The sequence below is a fragment of the Oncorhynchus nerka genome, linkage group LG15, assembly GCF_034236695.1.
Source record: "Oncorhynchus nerka isolate Pitt River linkage group LG15, Oner_Uvic_2.0, whole genome shotgun sequence".
Classification (NCBI taxonomy): Eukaryota; Metazoa; Chordata; class Actinopteri; order Salmoniformes; family Salmonidae; genus Oncorhynchus; species Oncorhynchus nerka.
The window spans coordinates 39,495,277-39,509,233 of NC_088410.1; the positions used below are offsets into that span (position 1 = coordinate 39,495,277).

Genomic DNA, 13,957 nt, shown 5'->3' on the forward strand with positions numbered 1-13,957 from the left:
CAAATCCATAGATTAAGGCCTCATTTATTTATTTCAATTGACTGATTTCCTTATGTGATCTGTAACTCAGTAAAATCATAGGAATTTGTTGTATGTAGCTTTCATATTCTAGTTCAGTGTACTAGGTCCTGAAGGAGTAACGGTAGGCTCCTTGAAGGAAAATACAGAAATCATCCCATATGATGCATCATGAAATAAGCTGAGGGAAGCATGAAGATAAAGAAAACATAAATTAAATCTGCCAGCCAGTTGTCCTGTGGGGCGTCGAAGACCCTTTCAATGTATTTTTTTTCTTTCTCCCTCTTTCCAATGTTCAACTTGATTTCGACTACTTATTAAAGCAGCCTACAACTTCACCATCGGCACAATCAAACTTGCAGTCAGTCACCTTTGATAGTAGAGTGCGCATGTGGAATGGATCGTTTCGTGCCAAGCCCACAGGTGGCCAACATGTGAGCATATTGCAGGGGCTTGAGAAGTATCTGCTTTTTGTTTTGTTTTAATACAGCTCTCTTGCGTATTGTAGCTTATACTTGTAGCCTGTCAAGGTTGAACGCACTTTAATTCACTTCAACTGTTCCTTATGGTACATGTCCTACCTGAGGTAAAGTTGGTTTTGTGTGAAGTTCCTTGGAATTATGGGGAACAGATGGATGATTTTTTTCACTGGACGAAAACAAGTCAGCCCGTAAAGACACGCCTGCCTCACTCAAGTAAAGTTATCATTAGAACTGGTATGTCGCCTATGCGTGAGCTGAGCATCTCAGTGCATTTTCATAAGAGATACACTTACATTTCTGTAATGTCTTCTGTAATGTCTGCTAAATGGGGTTGAGTTGGACAGGAATTTATTTTAAAAGAGTGACAATATGAGTTTTGATATTGCAAACATCTTTCAACGTGTTCCCTTTGAATTGAAACAGTTTTATTCGCAAGTATAAACACAATTCATTAAGAAAATAACAAACTGTATCAACAGGTATACATACTTACACAAATCAAATACAAAATAGTTATCCTTAACATTAACATCCCCTAAAATTCAAGTAGCCACCTTTAAAGTAAAATCCCATGTGTTTTTTAATAAAAAGGTAACACAGAAGAAAAAAAATGGATTGTTCTTAGAGTCTGTCACATTCCCACTCTGGTCCATCAGACAGATGGGGCACCTCGATAAGGGGCACCTCGATAAAGTACATCTCCTTGTTGGCGGGAGGAGTACAGTGGGGGCTCCCCATTCCCGAATCTGGGCTTGGGGCAGCCTTAGTCGCCGTGAGCAGATACGGATTTCCAGGGGCATACTTCATCTCCTTCATCTCCTTCTGGTGATGAGGATGTGCTTTGAGTCCATTGCCTCTTCCGGAGCCCTGGTGAGCCTCGCCTTTCGGCTTAAAACGCTTGAGCTTGACCGTGTCCTTGCCATCGCCGGTGCAAGGCAGCAAGATGGCGACGTCCTTGCGGAACTTGGAGCTGAGGCCGAAGTAGATGAGCGGGTTGTAGAAGCTGGCCGACTTGGCAAAGAGGCGGGTGAAGATGCTGGTGAGGCTGGGTACATGGAAGCCACAGGCCGACCACATGGAGACCACGGCGTACGGCGACCACGCCAGGATGAATGCTGTGCAGATGACAATGGATACCTGGGAGAATGACCTAAGTTAGGTTGCCCGTTAAATCATAACCCTTCCTTTAAAGCTTGGTCTATATGTAGTATTATCTGTACATGTGTTATTTTCTGGATTCTGACTCACTCTAATATATCTACTCTGGATTGTTTATTGGACACTGTCATTTCTTGATTTCTTTTTTAGATGTTTGTATTGTATTTGCAAGACATTCTAGTGCCCTATTGGAGCTAGTAACATAAGCATTTCGTTGCACCTGCTGTAATTCCTGCAAATCTGTGTTTGTGACCAATAAACGTTGCTGTGATTTGAATCCTACTCACGATGGTGACGTCCCGTTCAATCTTCCTCTGCCTGTCCGTCAGGTCTCCCTCGGCGGCCATGGCGTTGCCTCTCTTCACTGTGTTGATGATGGACACGTAAGTGAAGAGCATGACCAGCACGGGGACGAAGAAGCAGAAGATGAGGATGGAGATGATGTAGGACTTGTAGACGGTGGAGTAGTTGGCTTTGGCCCAGTCGATTTCACACGTTCCATATCCGCGATCTAAAAGAAGGGAGATTGAGACACAAACACATTGTTCATGTGAAGATTGTTTAACATTTACGAAGAATTTCCTGTATTTTTGGCCCTTAGAAAAGTCAGGGTAAGTGTGAAAAAAAGGTCCACATATGTCAATATGGTCAGTTCTCGTTTAAAGGTTGTCTTCTGCTAACGTTTTAGATAACTATTCTTGTTTTGTCGTCATTGTGCACATACAAATCTTGAAAATGTTGCCGAACCAGAATGTTACAAGAACCTAACACAAGTAAGTGCCCCTGTATCAAATAGTATGTTTATCTCACCTGTGTAACTCCCCCAGCCCAGAAGGGGCGCTGCCGACCAGAACACAGCCCTGACCAGATGAATATTAGGCACATGCCCATGGTTGAGTTGGTTATGCAGTGAGCTAGGTAAAAGAAAAGAGTTGATAGCTAAAAGAAAGGTTCCCACAAGAACATTATGTCTGACCAGAACATCTAGCCTATAGGGGGCATTTTTCTGGCATTATTGAGATGAAGATTAAAGGTTAAGGTTGTGTCACAGTGCATTACCTTTACTCGGATGGCATCCCTTGATGTATCTTGTGACACTGATGACAGTCAAAGTATTGATGCTGCTCAGGCCAAAGACCAAGGTGAAGAAGCCGTCCACCTGGGAAAGACGAACAATACTGTTAGGGAAGCTTAGAGGGGAAACGTACAGGGATGAAAATCTCAAAACAAATACAGTAGAAAAAACAGACATCCACTTTTCTTGCAGAAGTTGAAGGACCCCAATCACTCAGAAGATCAAGTTGAAAACAATTATTCTGCTATTGAATAGTCGTCTGGATTCTCATGTACTTGACAAATCTGTCATTAACCAATTACTGATTTTGTGTGAGTAGAGCTCCTCTCTACTTTTGCCAACTCCTTTTCTTGGTTGTTCAGTTTTTAGTTCACCCTGATGGACATTTATATAGCCCGAACACAGAAGAGCTGATCTAGCTACATTGAATGGAGTTAAAGATCGGTTCATCACAGCTATGGTCAGCAGTGGTGAGTATGTCTGATCAAGATCGACAGCTTCTACCGAATTAACTTCTCTTCCAAGTAGAGACAGGACCAAATGTACTTTGACTGATCGGATTACTTAATCTAATCTAATATATTTACATCCAAGCCCCTTCACTTTTGCCTCACGGTCAGATACACTTTGGAGGACAATGCGAAGTCTATTGGAGGAAAAACCTTGGACCATCATTTTAAAAACATCTGGTGGGATGCTTCGCTTCGCGTTCCTAGGAAACTATGCAGTTTTTTGCTTTTTTACGTGTTATTTCTTACATTAGTACCCCAGGTCATCTTAGGTTTCATTACATACAGTCGAGAAGAACTACTGAATATAAGATCAGCGTCAACTCACCATCAGTACGACCAAGAATATGTTTTCCGCGACGCGGATCCTGTGTTCTGCCTTACAAACAGGACAATGGAATGGATCGCATGCAGCGACCCAAGGAAACGACTCCGAAAAAGAGGGAAACGAGGCGGTGTTCTGGTCAGACTCCGAAAAAGGGCACATCGCGCACCACTCCCCAGCATTCTTCTTGCCAATGTCCAGTCTCTTGACAACAAGGTTGACGAAATCCGAGCAAGGGTAGCATTCCAGAGGGACATCAGAGACTGCAACGTTCTCTGCTTCACGGAAACATGGCTTACTGGGAAGACGCTATCCGATGCGGTGCAGCCAACGGGTTTCTCCACGCATCGCGCCGACAGAAACAAACATCTTTCTGGTAAGAAGAGTGGCGGGGGCGTATGCCTCATGACTAACGAGACATGGTGTGATGAAGGAAACATACAGGAACTCAAATCCTTCTGTTCACCTGATTTAGAATTCCTCACAATCAAATGTAGACTGCATTATCTTCCAAGAGAATTCTCTTCAATTATAATCACAGCCGTATATATCCCCCCCCCAAGCAGACACATCGATGGCTCTGAACGAACTTTATTTAACTCTTTGCAAACTGGAAACCATTTATCCGGAGGCTGCATTCATTGTAGCTGGGGATTTTAACAAAGCTAATCTGAAAACAAGACTCCCTAAATTTTATCAGCATATCGATTGCGCAACCAGGGGTGGTAAAACCTTGGATCATTGTTACTCTAACTTCCGCGACGCATATAAGGCCCTGCCCCGCCCCCCCTTTCGGAAAAGCTGACCACGACTCCATTTTGCTGATCCCTGCCTACAGGCAGAAACTAAAACAAGAGGCTCCCACGCTGAGGTCTGTCCAACGCTGGTCAGACCATGCTGACTCCACACTCCAAGACTGCTTCCATCACGTGGACTGGGACATGTTTCGTATTGCGTCAGATGGAAATATTGACGAATACGCTGATTCGGTGTGCGAGTTCATTAGAACGTGCGTCGAAGATGTCGTTCCCATAGCAACGATAAAAACATTCCCAAACCAGAAACCGTGGATTGATGGCAGCATTCGCGTGAAACTGAAAGCGCGAACCACTGCTTTTAATCAGGGCAAGGTGTCTGGTAACATGTCCGAATATAAACAATGCAGCTATTCCTCCGCAAGGCTATTAAACAAGCTAAGCATCAGTACAGAGACAAAGTGGAATCTCAATTCAATGGCTCAGACACAAGAGGCATGTGGCAGGGTCTACAGTCAATCACGGACTACAAGAAGAAAACCAGCCCAGTCACGGACCAGGATGTCTTGCTCCCAGGCAGACTAAATAACTTTTTGCCCGCTTTGAGGACAATACAGTGCCACTGACACGGCCTGCAACGAAAACATGCGGTCTCTCCTTCACTGCAGCCGAGGTGAGTAAGACATTTAAACGTGTTAACCTCGCAAGGCTGCAGGCCCAGACGGCATCCCCAGCCGCGCCCTCAGAGCATGCGCAGACCAGCTGGCCGGTGTGTTTACGGACATATTCAATCAATCCCTATACCAGTCTGCTGTTCCCACATGCTTCAAGAGGGCCACCATTGTTCCTGTTCCCAAGAAAGCTAAGGTAACTGAGCTAAACGACTACCGCCCGTAGCACTCACTTCCGTCATCATGAAGTGCTTTGAGAGACTAGTCAAGGACCATATCACCTCCACCCTACCTGACACCCTAGACCCACTCCAATTTGCTTACCGCCCAAATAGGTCCACAGACGATGCAATCTCAACCACACTGCACACTGCCCTAACCCACCTGGACAAAAGGAATACCTATGTGAGAATGCTGTTCATCGACTACAGCTCGGCATTCAACACCATAGTACCCTCCAAGCTCGTCATCAAGCTCGAGACCCTGGGTCTCGACCCCGCCCTGTGCAACTGGGTACTGGACTTCCTGACGGGCCTCCCCAGGTGGTGAGGGTAGGCAACAACATCTCCTCCCCGCTGATCCTCAACACGGGGCCCCACAAGGGTGCGTTCTGAGCCCTCTCCTGTACTCCCTGTTCACCCACGACTGCGTGGCCACGCACGCCTCCAACTCAATCATCAAGTTTGCGGACGACACAACAGTGGTAGGCTTGATTACCAACAACGACGAGACGGCCTACAGGGAGGAGGTGAGGGCCCTCGGAGTGTGGTGTCAGGAAAATAACCTCACACTCAACGTCAACAAAACTAAGGAGATGATTGTGGACTTCAGGAAACAGCAGAGGGAACACCCCCCTATCCACATCGATGGAACAGTAGTGGAGAGGGTAGCAAGTTTTAAGTTCCTCGGCATACACATCACAGACAAACTGAATTGGTCCACTCACACTGACAGCATCGTGAAGAAGGCGCAGCAGCGCCTCTTCAACCTCAGGAGGCTGAAGAAATTCGGCTTGTCACCAAAAGCACTCACAAACTTCTACAGATGCACAATCGAGAGCATCCTGGCGGGCTGTATCACCGCCTGGTACGGCAACTGCTCCGCCCTCAACCGTAAGGCTCTCCAGAGGGTAGTGAGGTCTGCACAACGCATCACCGGGGGCAAACTACCTACCCTCCAGGACACCTACACCACCCGATGTTACAGGAAGGCCATAAAGATCATCAAGGACATCAACCACCCGAACCACTGCCTGTTCACCCCGCTATCATCCAGAAGGCGAGGTCAGTACAGGTGCATCAAAGCTGGGACCGAGAGACTGAAAAACAGCTTCTATCTCAAGGCCATCAGACTGTTAAACAGCCACCACTAACATTGAGTGGCTGCTGCCAACACACTGTCATTGACACTGACCCAACTCCAGCCACTTTAATAATGGGAATTGATGGGAAATGATGTAAATATATCACTAGCCACTTTAAACAATGCTACCTTATATAATGTTACTTACCCTACATTATTCATCTCATATGCATACGTATATACTGTACTCTAGATCATCGACTGCATCCTTATGTCACTAGCCACTTTAACTATGCCACTTTGTTTACTTTGTCTACATACTCATCTCATATGTATATACTGTACTCGATACCATCTACTGTATGCTGCTCTGTACCATCACTCATTCATATATCCTTCTGTACATATTCCTTATCCCCTTACACTGTGTATAAGACAGTAGTTTTGGAATTGTTAGTTAGATTACTTGTTGGTTATCACTGCATTGTCGGAACTAGAAGCACAAGCATTTCGCTACACTCGCATTAACATCTGCTAACCATGTGTATGTGACAAATAAAATTTGATTTGATTTGATTCGAGCAACATAGCATTTTCTGCAAATGGGGTTTCTCCATAATTGGAAACAGACCTTAGGTTCAAATGCTATTTCAAATATCTCAATTCCTTTTACATATATTCAAAGTAAGTATACAGATTCCATCTTTGGACAAAAAAAGAAATAAACATTTCCTGCTGTTTAATGTTTCAACCAATTCATCTGATTGTCTTAGAATGAAACATGTTTTGGAAATAACAATCAGAGGTTTTTTATTAAGTTATTGACCGTTGTGTATGTTCCTACTAGTGGTCCATCTTTGATGCAAGAGGGATGCACCTTGATGCATCTTTTAAATGCAAGAGAAAGGACATAATGTATTATTCCAGCCCAGGCACAATTTAGATTTGGCCACTAGAAGGCATCAGTGTATGTGCAACGTTTTAGACTGATCCAATGAACCATTGTATTTCTGTTCAAAATGTTGTATCAAGACTGCCCAAATGTGCATAATTGGTTTATTAAAAACTTTTCAACTTCATAACTGTGCACTCTCCTCAAACAATAGCATGGTATTCCTTCACTGTAATAGCTATTGTAAATTGGACAGTGCAGTTAGATTAACAAGAATTTAAGCTTTCTGCCAATATCAGATATGTCTGTGTCCTGGGAAATTTTCTTCTTACTTACAACCTCCTGCTAATTGCATTAGCGCATATTAGCTCAAACGTCCCACAGGTGGGACCCAGTCCAGACGTTCCACATATTTTAACAAATATGTTTCTCTTACATAAAAAAAATAGGGTAAATCAAGTCATACAATTTAACATGAGAGATTAATCTTTCATATTATCTCCGCCTTTCCTACAACAATTACGACAAGTATATGTTAGAAATATCTAAACGTAGATTTTGGTGGCCTTAATAGGTACACTATAGTCCGCAATCTCATCTTTGACAACTCTCCCCTCACTCTGACCCATACATTCTATAATCCAGCTTTCAGTGTCTCCTGACCTCAGGACCACTTTTCTTTCTCAGAAGAAACTCTCTCCTCTCTCTTCCTCATCTGCCCTCTCTGCCCTGTTACTTATTGTATTTTTTAAATAATTTCTGTCTCTCCTTTTAGTTTGTTTTCTTACTGTAGTTTTCATGTGGTTGTTTTCCTATTGTATTTAGCTTTGGCCAATAGTAAATGAAAATATTATTGTTCAGTGTTAGTTGGACATTATTCAACGACGACTTGTCCCAAACAAACAGCAACACCTGCTTGGGGAAATAACTGTAATTAACATTAAAACACACACACTGTTGTTGTGTTAACACATTTGATACAAATAGAACACGGATAACATTGTAATTTCCCAGACATTGCATTCATTCATTGGACTTTTTTTCAAGGTGGCATTTTCTCACATTGTGCACCAATGTAAATGGATTGATAGGCTTGAACTAAAAATGTATATTTTCAAGAGGCCCCGACAAAACAAGGTGATCGATAGTGCCCGTCAAGCCCGTCAATCAAGCCCTTGTGCAAATCACGCTTCCTCTTTATCAAATGCTATAAGCATGTGGCAGACCTTAACCATCCAACTATGTTTGGCTGTAGATGTGGCTAAAGCATTCTTATTCCCCCCTAAGATAGTGTTAACATTCTATTACTTCAGGTAAAGCCTACAGGACCGTTTCTCCTATGCTGTAGTTAACAATACAATACCTTTGTGACACCTGTCCGGTGCACCCATTGTTAATGTTCTATTCGTAACCAAGTAATAATAAAAAGGACCATCTCCCCAAAGAACCATTTTAGTGCAGTGAATATAATGATCTGTTGCAACACATTTCTATGCTTTATCCATTGTGTTATGTTTACTTAGTCTTCCATTCTGAGTGGACCATTGATATTCTTAACTAGGCAATTAGCAGGAAATGACAAAGAACTGGCAATAGAAACAAAGCCATAGAGCAGTGTTTTTGCACATCTGCAATCGCAAAGGTAAGTTGTCTTGTTTGTGTATTTGATATTTGTGTAAAGGATGGCGAAGTTAGCATCTCTCCGTGACATCACCTTCCAGGAGACCTGAACTACTAAAGTCGTGTCCAATCACGCCATGTTTTATGGGATCGCGGTAATGTCTGTGTCTTGTGAGTATTGCTGTGAGTGAGTGTATAGTATCAGATCCTGCAGTAGGATGACACATGCAACACAGTACCATTCACGTACAAATCTAATTTGAAGCCTCTCAATTCTCAAAACAACTTTTCCCCCTCCAACCAGATATCTTCATTGCCTACCTGGCATGTCCAGATGGAGTTAACCAGGTATCCGCTGTCCCGGAACACATTGAAGATCTCCAGGATCCCCCGGGAGTAGCCGAAGACGGAAATACTGGCGTCTGAGATGGCCAGGTTAAAGGTCAGATAGTCCGTGGGCTGCAGCGACACACGCTGCTTGTACAGGACGAAGATCACGATACTGTTGCCGAACCACGACATCCAACCTGACGAGGACAAAACCCATTGACATACAAACTGATTGGCTTTATAGCTCTTTTCCAGACGCTAAAAGCGCTACATGGATGGAAACTCACCCCATCTATCACCAGCGTGTCCCACACTACCAATTGAGCAAAGGCCTTGTAAGTTTTGTGAAACGTCATGGAATTGTAGTCACACCATACAAAATGCGGCTCATAAAGCAGCATGAAGCATTGAGGTGACAAAGTGCCTCATCTGTGATTTGAACCTACTGACCTTCTCTTCAGACACTACATATTCAAATACCAAAAGGAGCATAAACCTTCCTTCATTAAATTTCCTTTCGAGTTAATAGTAGGTGCACTGAGTAGCCTACCTATACTGTAAATAAAATTACAGTCGCCCTATTGGTTTCAAAAGTCAGGATCAATTTAAATCAATTTGCACCCAATAACAGGTAATTACAAGTCTTTCTGCCCTCTCTTAAAGAAGGTCAGACTGGCTGGCTGCCATCCCTTCTTGATTGACGATTTCCACAGCTTAGACAGGATCTGAATGGCTGCAGGATCCACCCCTCTTTACCAGGAGAAGATTTGTCCTGGTCTACTTATAGCACCAAATCCACTAACCGTTGCCCATACACTATAATGACAGTAACAGTAGTATAACAACTGCAATAACAAAGGTTTCTGGTATTGGTGATTTGTATTCTGCAGTGCAATCGAACTCTTCCTCCAATTGTTGTATATTGTGATGCCAAAATTTGGTAGAGTAAAAATGAACAAGATAAATGTAGGCTACACTCTGAATATTGTATTTTGACAATTGGTAAAATGTACTGTCATTCATCTTACCTTAACGTTTAGGTAATAAAATATAAATGATGAAGTGGTAAACAAGCCATTAGTGACATATTTCCAGATTTTTTTGCCAGGAAAGCAAAACTAAAGCAAGTCTTTGCAGCATAAAAGCAAAGCTGCATTTTAAAAACGAAATTACATTCCAACTACATGAGCAAGTTCTCCCACCTAGAACCAGCAGGTATATTCCTATAATGGTCTCCCCTTGATCCGAGAAAGGTGGGTCTTTATTCGACATGGTAAAATTGTTATTCCTCCACGGAATGTTAGCCACTTGAAAAGCATTATTGACTGACATTTTGTTGTCCAAACGTTCCAGCTGCCGAGTCATACACGGAGCTGCGCAGCTCTCTGCCTTGCAAAGACACAAAGGTGCGTGCGTCCTCCGGGAAAACACTTGACCGACTCCTCTTTCTCTAAATCCAGTCTAATATTATTAGTCGGCGCACAGTGTGTTGCCTGAGAGGGATGACGTGTACTTCGCTAATCCCAATTATGCTCTGAGGTTGATACCCTGCGGTGGGAAATCACTTGTTGTTTCTGATTTGAGCTATGTTGTTTTGTCCTCGAGGAAATTGATTTGCAACTAAGGAAGCGTCAGTGTGTTATTGTATTTGGGTGAAGTTGTAGGCTAAGCACAAGTTGTCGTGGGTTTTATTTACAACATGACCAACTCAATTTAATATAACCCAGTGTATAATGAAAAGTTTTAGTACAGTTGCCACCTACACGTTTTACAGGGACGAGCTGCTGTCAAATTGAGAGCAAATCAGCGACTGCAGACAAGGATTTCCATGTAGCCTAAAACCGCTGTCTAGGGTGCTGAAAATGAGAGCTCTTGCAATGAATTATGCTTTTACTTGTCTTTATAGTCGAAATAAATTATATCAGGTCAATTAAACCTACATTTATTCATGTTAACCTACTTTTTGACACCTGTATATATTATTAAATGTAATTATAGCATTGGGCGAAAATGATTAGAACTCCTTAACAAAAATAATTTTAGGCATACATGACTGTTGTGTACTAAAATAGTATGTCTAATTGAGCTTTTTGCCTTTATAAAATGTATTTAAAAGTGAATGCTTAAATATAAAACAAAATGGATTAATAATCTTTTTCAGATTAAGTTTTCTATCTATAGGAGATGAAAATAGGCTATTATACTGCCTTATAATGCACAGATAGTGCTACACAAATTTCGTTGCTAGATGTTGTGTTAACTGTGTTAGTTTAGTGCTCTTAAAGGTTACATTTTCAACTTTGTGTGCTAACTTTCCAGTTTCCCATACTGCATGTATGCATTTTGTTGCATGTGTGAATTTGTATGCTGAATTTCCATCTAAATGGACAATAAATTAGACTGAACAAAAATATAAAACGCAACATACAACAATTTCAAGGACTTGAGTTACAGTTCATATACGTCAGTCAACTGAAATACATTCATTCACCTCTATGGATTTCACATGACTGGGCAGGGGTGCAGCCTTGAGTGGGCCTAGGAGGGCATAGACCCATCCACTTGGCAGCCAGGCCCACCCACTGGGAAGCCAGGCCTAGCCAATCAGAATTACTTTCCCCCCACAAAATGGATTTATTACAGGAAGAAGTAGTCCTCAGCACCCCCATCGGATGATTCCGCAGGTGAAGAAGCTGGATGTGGAGGTCCTGGGGTGGTGTGGTTACACATGATCTGCGGTTCTGAGGCCGGTTGGACATATTGACAAATTCTCTAAAACAACGTTGGAACCAGCTTATGGTAGAGACATTAACGTTAAATTCTCTGGCAACAGCTCTGGTGGACATTCCTGCAGTCAGCATGCCAGTTGCACGCTCCAACAAAACTTGAGACATCTATGGCATTATGTTGTGTGACAAAACTGCACATTTTAAAGTGGCCTTTTATTGTCCCAAGCACAAGGTGCACTTATGTAATGAGCATGCTGTTAAATCAGCTTCATGATAATGCCACACCTGTCAGTCAGGTGGATGGATTATCTTGGCAAAGGAGAAATGCTCACTAACAGGGATGTAAACAAATTTTTGCACAAAACTTGAGAGAAATACGTTCTTTGTATGTATGGAAAATGTCGGTGAATTTTTATTTCTGCTCATGAAACATGGGAACAACACTTTACATGTTGCATTTATATTTTTGCTTAGTATATATTGTACCCTCAAAAGATAAATGTAACATGGTAGACATAAAGCAGGGCTATTCAACTGGCGGGCCCGCTGGCCACATCCGGACCGTTTATTAATTTAGACTGGGCCTTTGATCAATATTGAACATTAATAAAATATATGTAAAAAATATCTGCCAAAATCTGAAGTTCTGTTCCAAAATTACAAGCACTATTGTCGTTGTCTATGGTGTGGTTTCTAGTGGTTTCAAGCACCTATGTGGCATGTTGATCATTTTTTCTTCATATGAATTTGGCTCTAGTGTTTAAACAGTTTAAGCTACGAAATAGTATGACCCCATTCCTGAGAGCTATGACTCTCAGGAACATGCCTTCTAGTTTCCTCTCTGATGCTCACAAGGACTCGTTAAAAGGGAGTGTGAGGGAAATTACTGAGGGAAATTTTACATGACCTGATTTGAGATACTTAGCTTTCAGATGATTTTAAAATGACGTACTTTTTTAAAACCGATATACTTTTAATTAAGACGCTTTTAATAGTTATTCAAATAAAATAAAAATGGTGAGCGAGCGTTGTGCCTTTTCCTTTTCAGTGATGATCAAATGTTTTGGTTGCACCTCGACTCTCATTGGTTGAACACTCTCCACTTCTTTCCTAATTACTTTAGCAACATTTCATTTGAAGAAAAGTGCTTTATTGGTGTGTGTGCATTGCTTTTTTTATACAGTTCTTCTGAAGAATAATCACATATGGAAAATGTCTGGACCCCCTGCAATTAACCTTTTTTTTTTTACTTAAAAAAAAAACTTTCTACATACTTTTTGTTTAGTTTGACCTTTCTTTGGTAACCTCAGTTAAATAACAAAACCATCATGATTAGCCTATGTTGTGTTGATTGTGAATTGTGTCAATATAAGATGCCAACTGTATTTAAGTCCCGGTTTGTGGATTGATACATGCAGTAGCTGGTAGACATTTGTATAGTGGGAGACGCTCCAAATTCTTTGCCTTGAACTGTAAAGGGAGACGTCAAACTGTGTACATAGGTCATCCCTTCACTGTCATGGCTGCTCTCCTTGGGTCAGGCCCATTAGGAGCTTACTGAGCTAATCAAACATGTTGCTGTAGTGTAATGTTTAACGTTAAACTTTGGCACAGTGAACAGATCCCAGATCTGTGCCTTGGGGCTACATACATTTTACCTGGAGTAGAGAGTTGTGCAATCGCAGAACAAGTGTACACTAGTAAACTTTTACGTGTGATGTGGAAATGGACCTCATGAGCTGAACACACATTAGCTGTGTCTTGATACCCATTGTTACACGCACGCACGCACGCACGCACGCACGCACGCACGCACGCACGCACGCACGCACGCACGCACGCACGCACGCACGCACGCACGCACGCACGCACGCACGCACGCACACACACACACACACACACACACACACACACACACACACACACACACACACACACACACACACACACACACACACACACACACACACACACACACACACACACACACACACACACACACACACACACACACACACACACACACACACACACACACACACACACACACACACACACACACACACACACACACACACACACACACACACA

At 42.4% G+C, this 13,957-nt stretch overlaps 1 pseudogene; it reads right to left on the bottom strand.

The window, feature by feature from the left end:
• Positions 1 to 908: 908 nt before the first annotated feature.
• On the bottom strand, positions 909 to 10,582 carry LOC115143577 (opsin-5-like; annotated as a pseudogene).
• Positions 10,583 to 13,957: the final 3,375 nt, after the last annotated feature.